Here is a 12089-nt window from a genome sequence, read left to right on the forward strand (position 1 = left end):
TATTTCAGGTAGTTCCAGACTAGGTCTGATCCCATGGAAAACTCTGAAGCATAAATTACACCTCAGAATCTGTCTCAGATTGAGTCAAAGATAAATAAGGGCAGTTTGAAACTGAGTGAAGGTGATTTTCTGAATCAAGATCTTAAGATGTTTTTGGCAACTTGATAGGGAGAGATTAGAGACTACAACAAAACTTGTTCATCTATAAACCTGCTCATCTGTTAGTTCATGAAAGTGAAAGATTTAGTCATTCAGTCACATAAGACTCTTTGTGACCCCAATGATTGTAGCCCACCAGGCTCCTCTGTCAATGGGATTCTCCAGGCAAGAATACTGGAGTGAGTAGCCATTCCCTTCTCCAGGGGATGTTTCTGACCCAGGGATTGTACCTGGGTCTCCCGAAATGCAAATAGATTCTTTACCATCTGAACCACCAGGAAAATGGATGTTAGTTCATCTTCAGAGCTAAATTAGTATCCATCCTTCACCTATTCACTCATGAACATACGAGTAATAAGACTGGGGGTGGGGCGGAATCTATAGTTTTCATCAACCTTCCCAGTGGCGTTTCCTCCTATTTCCCTCAGACAATTCTTATCATTTATGTGTTTTGTTGTTGTTGTTTGTTTTTGCTTTTTTCAGGGGGGCACCCCATATAGCTTGCAGGATCTTAGTTTCTCAACCAAGGATTGAACCCAAGGCCACAGCAGTGAAAGAGCAGAGACCTACCCACTGAGTAGGCATGCATGTGTATGCTCAGTCGTTTCAGTCATGTCCGACTCTTTGGGACCCTATAGACCATAGCTCACCAGGCTCCTCTGTTCATGGGATTCTCCAGGCAAGAATACTGGGGTGGCTTGCCATGCCTTCCTCCAGGGGATCTTCCCAACCCAGGGATCAAACACATGTCTCTTTCGTCTCCTGTTGCAGACAGGTTCTTTACCACTAGCACCACCTGGGAAGCCCCCTAATCACTGGACCACCAGGGAACACTCTATCATTTATGTTTTGAATCTAGCCTATAGAAGGTTAACGAATGAGAAAGGAAGTAAAGTCTATATGCAACCTAAAGTGTGCCACTGAAACATGCTCTGTAATATTATGAATATATTTTTTCTGAAGATTTTTCAGTTTCTTTAAATTGCAAACATTGTGTTTGCCAGTGTAAGCAGAAAAAAAAAAAATACATGTTTTCATTCCCGGCTAAAATAAAAGATAGATATAGTCTCAAAGCCCAAAGAAACTCAGAAAATCATGATGGTCTACATAGAATGAAATGGAGTAAATTTAGCTGGGAATACAGACTCTTCAAATATAATCTGCTCCTCATACAGTATGTTTAGGAAGCTTAACATCTGCATGAACTTGATACTTGCTGGACTCATGCTTGGGAAATCAAACATAAGGGAAGAAAACATTTACAAGTAGAACTTGACTTCTATACATATGTAATTAAAGAGACAATTTCAGAATAGGAGACAGTAGTGAGATATCTCAAATCAGAATATAAAAATAGGTGTAAGAACTATAATTTTAAGCATGCTTCATTATGTCCTAGGTAAGCCCTGATCCTGCTGAATAGTTTCTAAAAGTCATGGAGAATAGCAATCTAAAGGTATTCAAATCAAAGATTCAGGACTTTGCTTCTGTGGTATTCTGTGGGAATGAATGAATGTGAGTGTATATGTATATCAGTATAACTGTGTACTTGTGTGAATGTCTACTCAAATAGCACTATGGGAATATAAGTTTGTAACAAATACCCTAGTATTCATTAAAGTGATAATCAATTATTGTCTTGGGAAAATCTTTTGTCAAAGGAGCTATTTTCTCAATTTCATTTTAACTTGGCACTGGAAGAAATGGCACGTTTCAGTTAGTCAAATTATAGTACAGCCAATCTATTAATAGAGCTCTTAAACTCATCTGCCTGAGTGTTTTCTCTCTCATTCTTTCTGCATCATCTAGAGTTTTATTTCCACAGTGAGTAATTCTAACATACACACTCTCTGTTGAAATACTGCACTGATCTCTCATTAAACAACTCTCTAATATTGACTTAATTTTCCCACTGGTTAACACACATTAGACGATAGGAATCTTCTATTTCACTTGGCAATTTTATTACTTAGTGTTAACAAATATATTGCTACTCTTTGCTTTTAAAAACCACTCTCTGAGAAGTTCATTTAGTAATCCTTAAGAGTTGAGTTTCTTCCAGTAAATTGATCGAAGTGAGTTTAATATTGAAGTTGTGAAAATCCTGAAAGTGTGTTCATTAAACCACAACTTGTTCACTTCTTAATTTCTCAAAATTATTTTTTTCTAACTCCATGATTCCCCAAAGCTGTTTGTTGAAGGTAATTATGTTATACATAAAAAATCCAGTCAAGTTTTTGCACTCTCAAATTTTCAGCAGCATTTAACACTGATGATTGACTGATCTAAGACTACCTTTGGATTATTTTCACACTTTTGGTTGCCAGATATTACATTATGTAGTTTCATCTGCTACTTCTCGAATTACTGTTTCTTTACCTCTGTTGTTTTTATCCATCCTTAACTTTTCTCCAAATGTGAGCATATACTAAAGGCTTAGTTCCTAACCACGGAATTACTGTTCTAAACTACTTCAGTTCAGTTCAGTTCATTTCAGTCGCTCAGTCGTGTCTGACTCTATGCGACCCTATGAATCGCAGCACGCCAGGCCGCCCTGTCCATCAACATCTCCCGGAGTTCACTCAGACTCACGTCCACCGAGTCCGTGACGCCATCCAGCCATCTCATTCTCTGTCGTCCCTTTTCCTCCTGCCCCCAATCCCTCCCAGCATCAGAGTCTTTTCCAATGAGTCAACTCTTCTCATGAGGTGGCCAAAGTACTGGAGCTTCAGCTTTAGCATCATTCCTTCCAAAGAAGTCCCAGGGCTGGTCTCCTTCAGAATGGACTGGTTGGATCACCTTGCAGGTCAAGGGACTCTCAAGAGTCTTCTCCAACACCACAGTTCAAAAGCATCAATTCTTCGGCGCTCAGCCTTCTTCACAGTCCAACTCTCACATCCATACGTGACCACAGGAAAAACCTTAGCCTTGATTAGATGGACCTTCGTTGGCAAAGCCATGTCTCTGCTTTTGAATATGCTATCTAGGTTGGTCATAACTTTTCTTCCAAGGAGTAAGCCACTTTTAATTTCATGGCTGCAGTGACCATCTGCAGTGATTTTGGAGCCCTAAAAAATAAAGTCTGACACTGTTTCCACTGTTTCCCCATCTATTTCCCATGAAGTTATGGGACCAGATGCCATGATCTTCGTTTTCTGAATGTTGAGCTTGAAGCCAACTTTTTCACTCTCCTCTTTCACTTTCATCAAGAGGCTTTTTAGCTCCTCTTCACTTTCTGCCATAAGGGTGGTGTCATCTGCATATCTGAGGTTATTGATATTTCTCCCTGCAATCTTGATTCCAGCTTGTTTCTTCCAGTCCAGCGTTTCTCATAATGTAATCTGCATATTAGTTCAATAAGCAGGGTGACAGTATACAGCCTTGACGTACTTCTTTTCCTATTTGGAACCAGTCTGTTTTTCCATGTCCAGTTCTAACTGTTGCTTCCTGACCTGCTTACAGATTTCTCAAGAGGTAGGTCAGCTGGTCTGGTATTCCCATCTCTTTCAGAATTTTCCACAGTTGATTGTGATCCACACAGTCAAAGGCTTTGGTATAGTCAATAAAGCAGAAATAGATGTTTTTCTGGAACTCTCTTGCTTTTTCCATGATCCAGCAGATGTTGGCAATTTGATCTCTGGTTCCTCTGCCTTTTCTAAAACCAGCCTGAACATCAGGGAGTTCACAGTTCACGTATTGCTGAAGCCTGGTTTGGAGAATTTTGAGCATTAATTTACTAGCATGTGAGATGAGTGCAATTGTGTGGTAGTTTGAGCATTCTTTGGCATTGCCTTTCTTTGGAACTGGAATGAAAACTGAGCTTTTCCAGTCCTGTGGCCACTGCTGAGTTTTCCAAATTTGCTGGCATATTGAGTGCAGCACTTTCACAGCATCATCTTTCAGGATTTGAAACAGTTCAACTGGAATTCTATCACCTCCACTAGCTTTGTTCATAGTGATGCTTTCTAAGACCCACTTGACTTCACATTCCAAGATGTCTGGCTCTAGATTAGTGATCACACCATCATGATTATCTGGATCATGAAGATCTTTTTTGCACAGTTCTTCTGTTTATTGTTGCCACCTCTTCTTAATATCTTCTGCTTCTGTTAGGTCCATACCATTTCTGTCCTTTATCGAGCCCATCTTTGCATGAAATGTTCCCTTGGTATCTCTAATTTTCTAGAAGAGATCTCTAGTCTTTCCCATTCTGTTGTTTTCCTCTATTTCTTTGCACTGATCGCTGAAGAAGGCTTTCTTATCTCTTCTGGCTATTCTTTGGAACTGTGAATTCAGATGTTTATATCTTTCCTTTTCTCCTTTGCTTTTCACCTCTCTTCTTTTCACAGCTATTTGTAAGGCCTCCCCAGACGGCCATTTTGCTTTCTTGCATTTCTTTTCCATGGGGATGGTCTTGATCCCTGTCTCCTGTACAATGTCATGAACCTCATTCCATAGTTCTAAACTACTTACCCTGGTGAATTTCATCTCATACCTTTAATTATCTTCTCTAGATACATAGACTTGACCTATCCTATCTTCAGGGCTCAAGTTTCTTAATGTAAATTGCCTAACGTACATTTCTATGAATGCCCTTCAGTTACCAAGTTACTTCCTCATTTTCCCTTGAACATAATGATTCTCTCAAATGAGGATGGGAAACTCATTCATTTTGCTCATCCTGTATATAATGATACAATTACCCAAACCTGTCAACCTCTCCTCTTCATTTCTCACATATGTCTATTATTTTTTGGTACATAGCAACTTTATTTCCAATATGTCTATTATTTTTAATTCAATGCTTCTAATTCTCAGTACTTCAGATTGAAAAATAATTTTTCAGCTAACACTGTGAACAAAAATTTAAATAATCACATTTCCGTATTCCTATGTCATTCCAGTCCTACCCACTCATTCTTATGGACCCAACAGCAACATCCTATTACTCTTTCCTATAAACCATAGGACTTAGTACGTATACCAGCACTAGTTACACACAACTATCTTACCAGTTTGGCTTTTGTTCACACAGCGTGTATTTGAACTCTAGTGTTTCTTATAAAGAAGTATACACTACTTTATAACATGGACTCCTGCTCTACCCATGACTTTATTAGGCAGCAGTGTTAAGATTACTTCAAGCATGGTATCCTGAGTGATTCTTCCATATTGCAGTATCATAGTTCAATTACATAATAGATATCACATATAAAAATTAATATATGCTCATAAGCACTGTTAAGATATAATAATAGTTCTTTCATGAATATATTACTGTAGAATTTACAAGGCACTTCCCTTCAATTACCTCATTTAAACATCACAATAAGCTCAGATGATGATATTGCTATAAATTTTTATATTTTTTCACAAATGACACTGAAATTTTTAAAAGTTAACTGACTCATTTATTTCAAAATTCATGCCCTATGATATAAATATATCTATTCACTTCTGTGAAATATTGTAAAATACAGAGCTATAAGGTGTTGATTACAGTGGTATTTTTTTTTACAATTGTTTCAAATAAAGGAATGGATAAATATATTTCTAGTCAATGGATTATTTTTTTAGCAAGTAATTAAAAATTAAATAGGTAAAAAATATTTTTACTCCTGTATCATACATTGAACTAGACACACAAAGCATTCTCTGTCATGAAAATTACATTCATATGGGAGACATATAAATAAGCAAGAAAATATCAGAATATAATAAGGTCTCTGCAAAAAGTGAAAAAAGAAAATGTGGTCATGTGATGATTTTGAAATGGTAGTTATAGAAATATATGACACAAAAATATTAATTGCAATGGCTGCTGAGTGACATGTCAAAGTGATAATGCTAAAAATTTAAATTGAAATCCATTACAGCATTAAATGCAAAGTATAATGGCTAATTAAATATAATGTACAAAAAACAAGACTGGAAAAAATATCAATATGTTTATACTATTCATCTTAAGGCACTCTAATTAGAGGAATTTTTTCTCCTATACAATGAGAATAATTTAACTTAATTATAATTTTGAAATAGCATAAAAGTCAACCAGCTTCTATATGGAGGAACAAGTATTCAAACTCAAATCTTCTAGACCAGAATCTATTATTATTTATGCTACACAAAGTTTCCTATGAGGGAATGAAAACTGGTAGAAATGTGCTTATTTCATATACAAATAGCAATAATAATATCAATAAAACAGGTTGTCACAGAGCATATGAATGAAATTAACAAACAGGCACCATATTTGCTTCAAATCTGGCAAGTTCTTCATTGTCTTAAATTTGCCAGTCTTTCAACATTTGCCAAGATTTTAGTCAGAGCATCATTCATTTCATAATTTTTTAAAAATTTGAAATGAGTAAAATCTGGAAAGTGAGTGAAGTACAGCAATATTAGTGTATAGTCCTATGACACATATACTGGTGATGGTATAGAACAATAACTATACTCTATCAAGTTCCTTCATGTTCTTCTAATCCCAGATACCTCTCTTCCCATTACAGACACCCTCCCCAGAAGAAGTCACTATTGTGAATTCAGTTGCAATGCATTAATTTTGCCAGCTTTTTAATTTCATAAAAATGATATTATGCAGTTATTTTTTGTGCTGCTTCTCTCACTCAGTTATATTTTTAATATTCAAGTATTTTAATGAAGTATTTTATTCATCTTCATTACTATTTAACATTATACAGTGTATACCACAGCTTATTTATACATTATATTTTCGATGGGCAATTAGATTATTTCCAGTTTGGGCTACCATGAATAAAGCTGTTAAGAAGCTGTCAGTACTTGTTTTTACTGGACATATGTCCTCTCTTCTCTGGGATTTATATGTATATAGGAATAACAGACTTCCCAGTTAGCTCAGCCTGCCAATGCAGGACACCTGAGTTTGATCCCTGGGTAGGGAAGATCTCCTGGAGGAGAAAATAGCAAGTCATTCCTGTATTATTGCCTGGGAAATTCCATGGAGAGAGAAGCCTGGCAGGCTACCGTCCATGGGGTCAGAAATAGTCCAACATGACATAGCGACTGAAACAACAACAACAAAGAATAGAGTAGGTGAGTCATAGAAAAGGTAAATATTTAGTCAGAACAAACAGAAAAACACTTAAAATTCTACACACAATGAAAAAGTAGAAACTTATTTTCGCAATAACTAAATCAGTCTTGAAAATAAGGATTTCCTAAGGAAGGATAAAGAAGAATCTGGCTGATCATAATCTTATATTCGTTTTCACTGCTGAATTTCATATCTCTGACTTACACAGGCAAGATTTGTTCTTTTTGCAGAAACAGTAAAGGCCATAGTCCACACTATGTCCTTCCCAGTAGAGAAAGGAATGTAAATCAAGTACACACTATGTATTCACCACTTCAAATGCATCTTCTCAAAAGCATTATTTCCCTTCACAAATAATTACAGTCTCATAGGGTAGAAGAATGGAGAGGGGCACGGCAACCCACTCTAGTATTCTTGCCTGGTGGATCCCCATGGACAGAGGAGCACGGCAGGCTATAGTCCATGAGTTTGCACAGAGTTGGACATAACTGAAGGGACTTAGCATGCTTGTATGCAAAGTAGAAGAAAACAAATATTATAGTTTTGTTTTGCTGCCAATTTCCCTTTATATTAACAGCATTTTGAAAAAAAATGTTATTGTTTTAGAAATTCTTTGAATATTCTGGTTATTAACCCCTGTTATGTTATTGCACACTTAATATAGTATAGTATAAACATAAATTTTATGTGTGCTGGGAAACATAATGCTTCATGACTTGCTATATTGCAATATTCATTCTGGAAGAAAGCCCACAATGTCTGCAAAGTAAGTCTATGCTACATGTCCAGGTTTTCTCTATTTTCTCATGTTGTCGGGGCACCATATTCAGCTTTTCATCACTGTGGTTCATTTAACTATTTCAGGCTAAGTCTTGATGAACAATAGGAATCTAGCAATTAATATTGAATGTCCTCTACCTTCAAGAAACTCAGTGTTCTAGAGGTGGTAGCCATGCATATGAATTTTCCTTTGGAAGGGTGAAGGAGGGACCAACTAATTTCAATTATGGGAAAAGGAAAGGTGATATTTGAAACTATTCATTCTTTTTCTCACTTTAGTTCAATCATTCCTAGAGTACAATGCAACATTTACCTACATTTAGATAAATTAATTTAAGCATATATTATTCCTTCTTTGGAGCGGAACATTCTCCCCAAGATTCCTGAACTTCTAGGGGTTTACTTTTTTTTTTTTCCTTCTGACTTTAAGGCCCTGATTTTACTGATATCTGATTCTTATTCTGTAATATCATACCAATATTTTCTTTCTCTCTGCACTAAATCATTTATAATTATTTACAACAGGCATTTTTGTGTATAGCATACTTTACTAAAGGTATGAGCAGGTGCAGAGGAGCCTGGCAGGCTACAGTCCATGGGGTCGCAAGAGTCAGACACAACTTGGCTACTAAACCACCACCACCACCATGAGCAGGTAGAAGAATCTTACATGGCAAGAACAGTGAGAACTTCAATTAGTTATTTATATTCTTAAGAGCCTTTGGCTACCCTAACTGAACGTTTTGGAACCACCTATTCCTCCATACACTTTCACTTTCACTTCTCCGTACCTTGCATGCTAAGTCGCTTCAGCCATGTCCAACTATCTGCAACCCTACAAATTGTAGCCTACCAGGCTCCGCTGTCCATGGGATTCTCCAGGCAAGAATACTGGGGTGGGTTGCCATGCCCTTCTCCAGGGGATCTTCTGACCCAGGGGTTGAACCCACATCTCTTATGTCTTCTGCATTGGCAGGCAGGTTCTTTACCAATAGCGCCACCTGGGAAGCCTCCATAGCTTAGAATTCCATAATTTCAATTGATTATCTCTTTACTTTCTCCTCATGACCCAGAAAATCTATTCACTTCTCAAGCAGAGTTTTAATTATTTTCTATTGCTGCTGCTGCTAAGTCGCTTCACTCATGTCCAACTCTGTGCAACCCCACAGACGGCAGCCCACCAGGCTCCCCCATCCCTGGGATTCTCCAGGCAAGAACACTGGGGTGGGTTGCCATTTCCTTCTCGAATGCATGAAAGTGAAAAGTGAAAGTGAAGTCGCTCAGCCATGTCCACTCTTAGCGACCCCATGGACTGCAGCCTACCAGGCTCCTCCTTCCGTGGGATTTTCCAGGCAAGAGTACTTTTTCTTAAACCTGGTTTCGGGACCTTATCTTCATACCTAAAATGTTTAGTCTCCCTGCCCCTTCCCATTCAACAGCCAGCCATATTTCCTTGTGTAATGCCAACAATGTCCCAAGACATATTTGGCAATATTAGACACTTGCTCACCAGAGTTGCTTTTAACTATTGTAAAGTCAATATTACCATCAATGACTGCTTCACTGACCTCAACTACATGGTTTATATGTTCCAGTGTGATTCCACCCATGGCAAGTTCAGTGGCACAGTCCAGTCTGAGAAGAGGAAGCTTGCCATCAGTGGAAAACCCACTTTCATTTTTTAGGAGCAAGATTCTGTCAATATCAAATGGAGTGCTGCTGGTACTGAGTATGTTATAGAGTCCACTGATGTCCTCACTACTTTCTAGAAGGTTTGGGCTCACATGAAGGGTTAGCCAAAAGACTAATCATCACTGTCCCTTCTGTTGATATCCCATATTTGTGATGGGCATGAACCATAAGAAGTACAGCTCCCTCAAGATGGTCGGAAATGCCACATGCTCTACCACCTGCTTGGCTCACCTGGTCAGTATCACTGTAGAGGGACTCATGACCACAGTTCATACCATCACTGCAAGCCAGAAGATCACGATGGGCCCCCAGGGAAACTGTCCTGGGATGGATGAGGAACCGCTAAGAACATCACCCCTGCTTCCACTGGCACTGCCAAGGCTTTGGGGCAAGATCAGTCCTGAGCTCAATGGGAAGTTCTCTGGCATGGCCTTCCATGTCTCCATCCCCAGCGTGTCTAATGTAGATCTGACCCACTGCCTGGAGAAAGCTGCTAAACATGATGGTATCAAGAAGAGGTAAAGCAGGCACTGGAAGGCTCGCTAAAGACCATTCTAGGCTATACTAAAAACCAAGTTTTCTATTGCAATTTTAGCAGTGACACCCACTCTTCCTCCCTGGATGCTGAGGCTGGCATTGCCCTTAACAACCACCTTGTCAAGCTCATCTCCTGCTATGACAATGAATTTGGCTACAGACAGAGTAGTGGGCCTCATGGTCCACATAGCCTCTGGAGAATGAGAACACCCTAGATCTCCAGCCCCAGTGAGAACATGAGAGAGGCCCTCAGCTGTTGGGGTACTCACCTCAACTGGATCACCCCAACATACTGAGAGTATCCACATCTTTCCATCCCAGAAACCCTGAAGAAGAGGAGGGACTTAGTGAGCCTTACCTTGTTATGTACCATCAATGGAAAATACCCAGCCTAAATAAGTACTTTACTTTTCTAAATAAAGACAATTCATGAGAGAAATTCTGTTACCAACTTTTGAACAGTATATTTTCACTCTGCTACACACGTATTTTTGTCTTGCTTACTTTTATGTTAACCCACTGAATGACGCATTTTATCTCCATTTTATAGATTAGAAAACTGATACTGAACAAAGTTACTTGAAGTCAGAAAACTACAGATCCAAGAATAGGATCAAAATCTAATTCTGAAGGCCTGTGCTGTTACGATGTGTGCATGTGTGTACTTCTATTTATATATCCTACCCTGCTTGATTAGGAAAAATCTCAAAGCCTAAATCTACAAAAGAAGTCACTATTATTTATCTAGAATAGCAATTGTATATAGAATTGGAGTCAATGAACAGAATTTTTTCCATCCCTAGAATTTACTGAAACATTCATGTTCTGTTTGTATTCTTTGTTTGTTCGTATTCCCTGTTTGTTTGTATTATTTGTTGTATTCTTTGTTTGTTTCTATTTCCACATATACTCCTCAAAAGGAGAGAGAGATCACTTGACAAGTATGCTCATAGAATTTTAAACTGTTACCTCTAATTGAAGAGGGCTTATTAACAATTTTAAGATCTTCTCTAAGCATATTTTTCTATAAAAAATGAATACTGCTAAATTTGAATACTACCCTTTAGAAAGGACTTCCCTGGTGGCTCAGACGGTAAAGCGTCTGTCTACAATGTGGGAGACCTGGGTTCGATCCCTGGGTCAGGAAAATTCCCTGGAGAAGGAAATGGCAACCCACTCCCGTACTCTTGCCTAGAAAATCTCATGAATGGAGGAGCCTGGTACAGATTACTGTCCATGGGGTTGCAAAGAGTCAGATACAACTGAACGACTTAAGAAGGTGTATAAAGAGACAATTTGTTGCATAAAGTTTCCACATTAAAATCATCCAGAGATGTAGAAATAAGTTGCAGTTGCTTCTCTAAATGTGATTGAATAGCTGAGAAAACTGTGATTGCCAATAATGATGTTCATAGTAGAGAGACTAACAACACAGAGCATATAGAGAAAATATGCATTCATAGCAAAGTGTCTCGCTTGGCTTTTGTACACATTCAGTAAATGCTTGCTATAGTGAACCAAATCTAGGAAGATAAATATTTCTAATATACATGTTTATATTGTCAAAATGTTGATAAAACACACTTCTATATGAACAGGAGAAAGACCTATTTCTTTTTAAAAAGTTCACAGCTAGTAAAAAAGAAATTCTGACTTTAATATAATTTCTGAATTGAAGCACACTTAAGGCAAACACCACTTATCATCAAGGCTGTGGGTGTGAAGAATTAAGTCATGACACCTCTAAGAATATGAAAAATGTATAGTTAGGTTAGCTTCATGTCTCTCATAAAATTTCAGAATTGAATACATGAAATTGAGGGACACTAATCACAGATGGAAG

At 37.9% G+C, this 12089-nt stretch overlaps 1 pseudogene; it reads left to right on the forward strand.

Moving 5' to 3' along the window:
* Positions 1–9516: 9516 nt before the first annotated feature.
* On the forward strand, positions 9517–10450 carry LOC138930045 (glyceraldehyde-3-phosphate dehydrogenase pseudogene; annotated as a pseudogene).
* The last annotated feature ends 1639 nt before the right edge of the window (positions 10451–12089 follow it).

This window comes from Ovis canadensis, chromosome X, assembly GCF_042477335.2.
Source record: "Ovis canadensis isolate MfBH-ARS-UI-01 breed Bighorn chromosome X, ARS-UI_OviCan_v2, whole genome shotgun sequence".
NCBI lineage: Eukaryota > Metazoa > Chordata > Mammalia > Artiodactyla > Bovidae > Ovis > Ovis canadensis.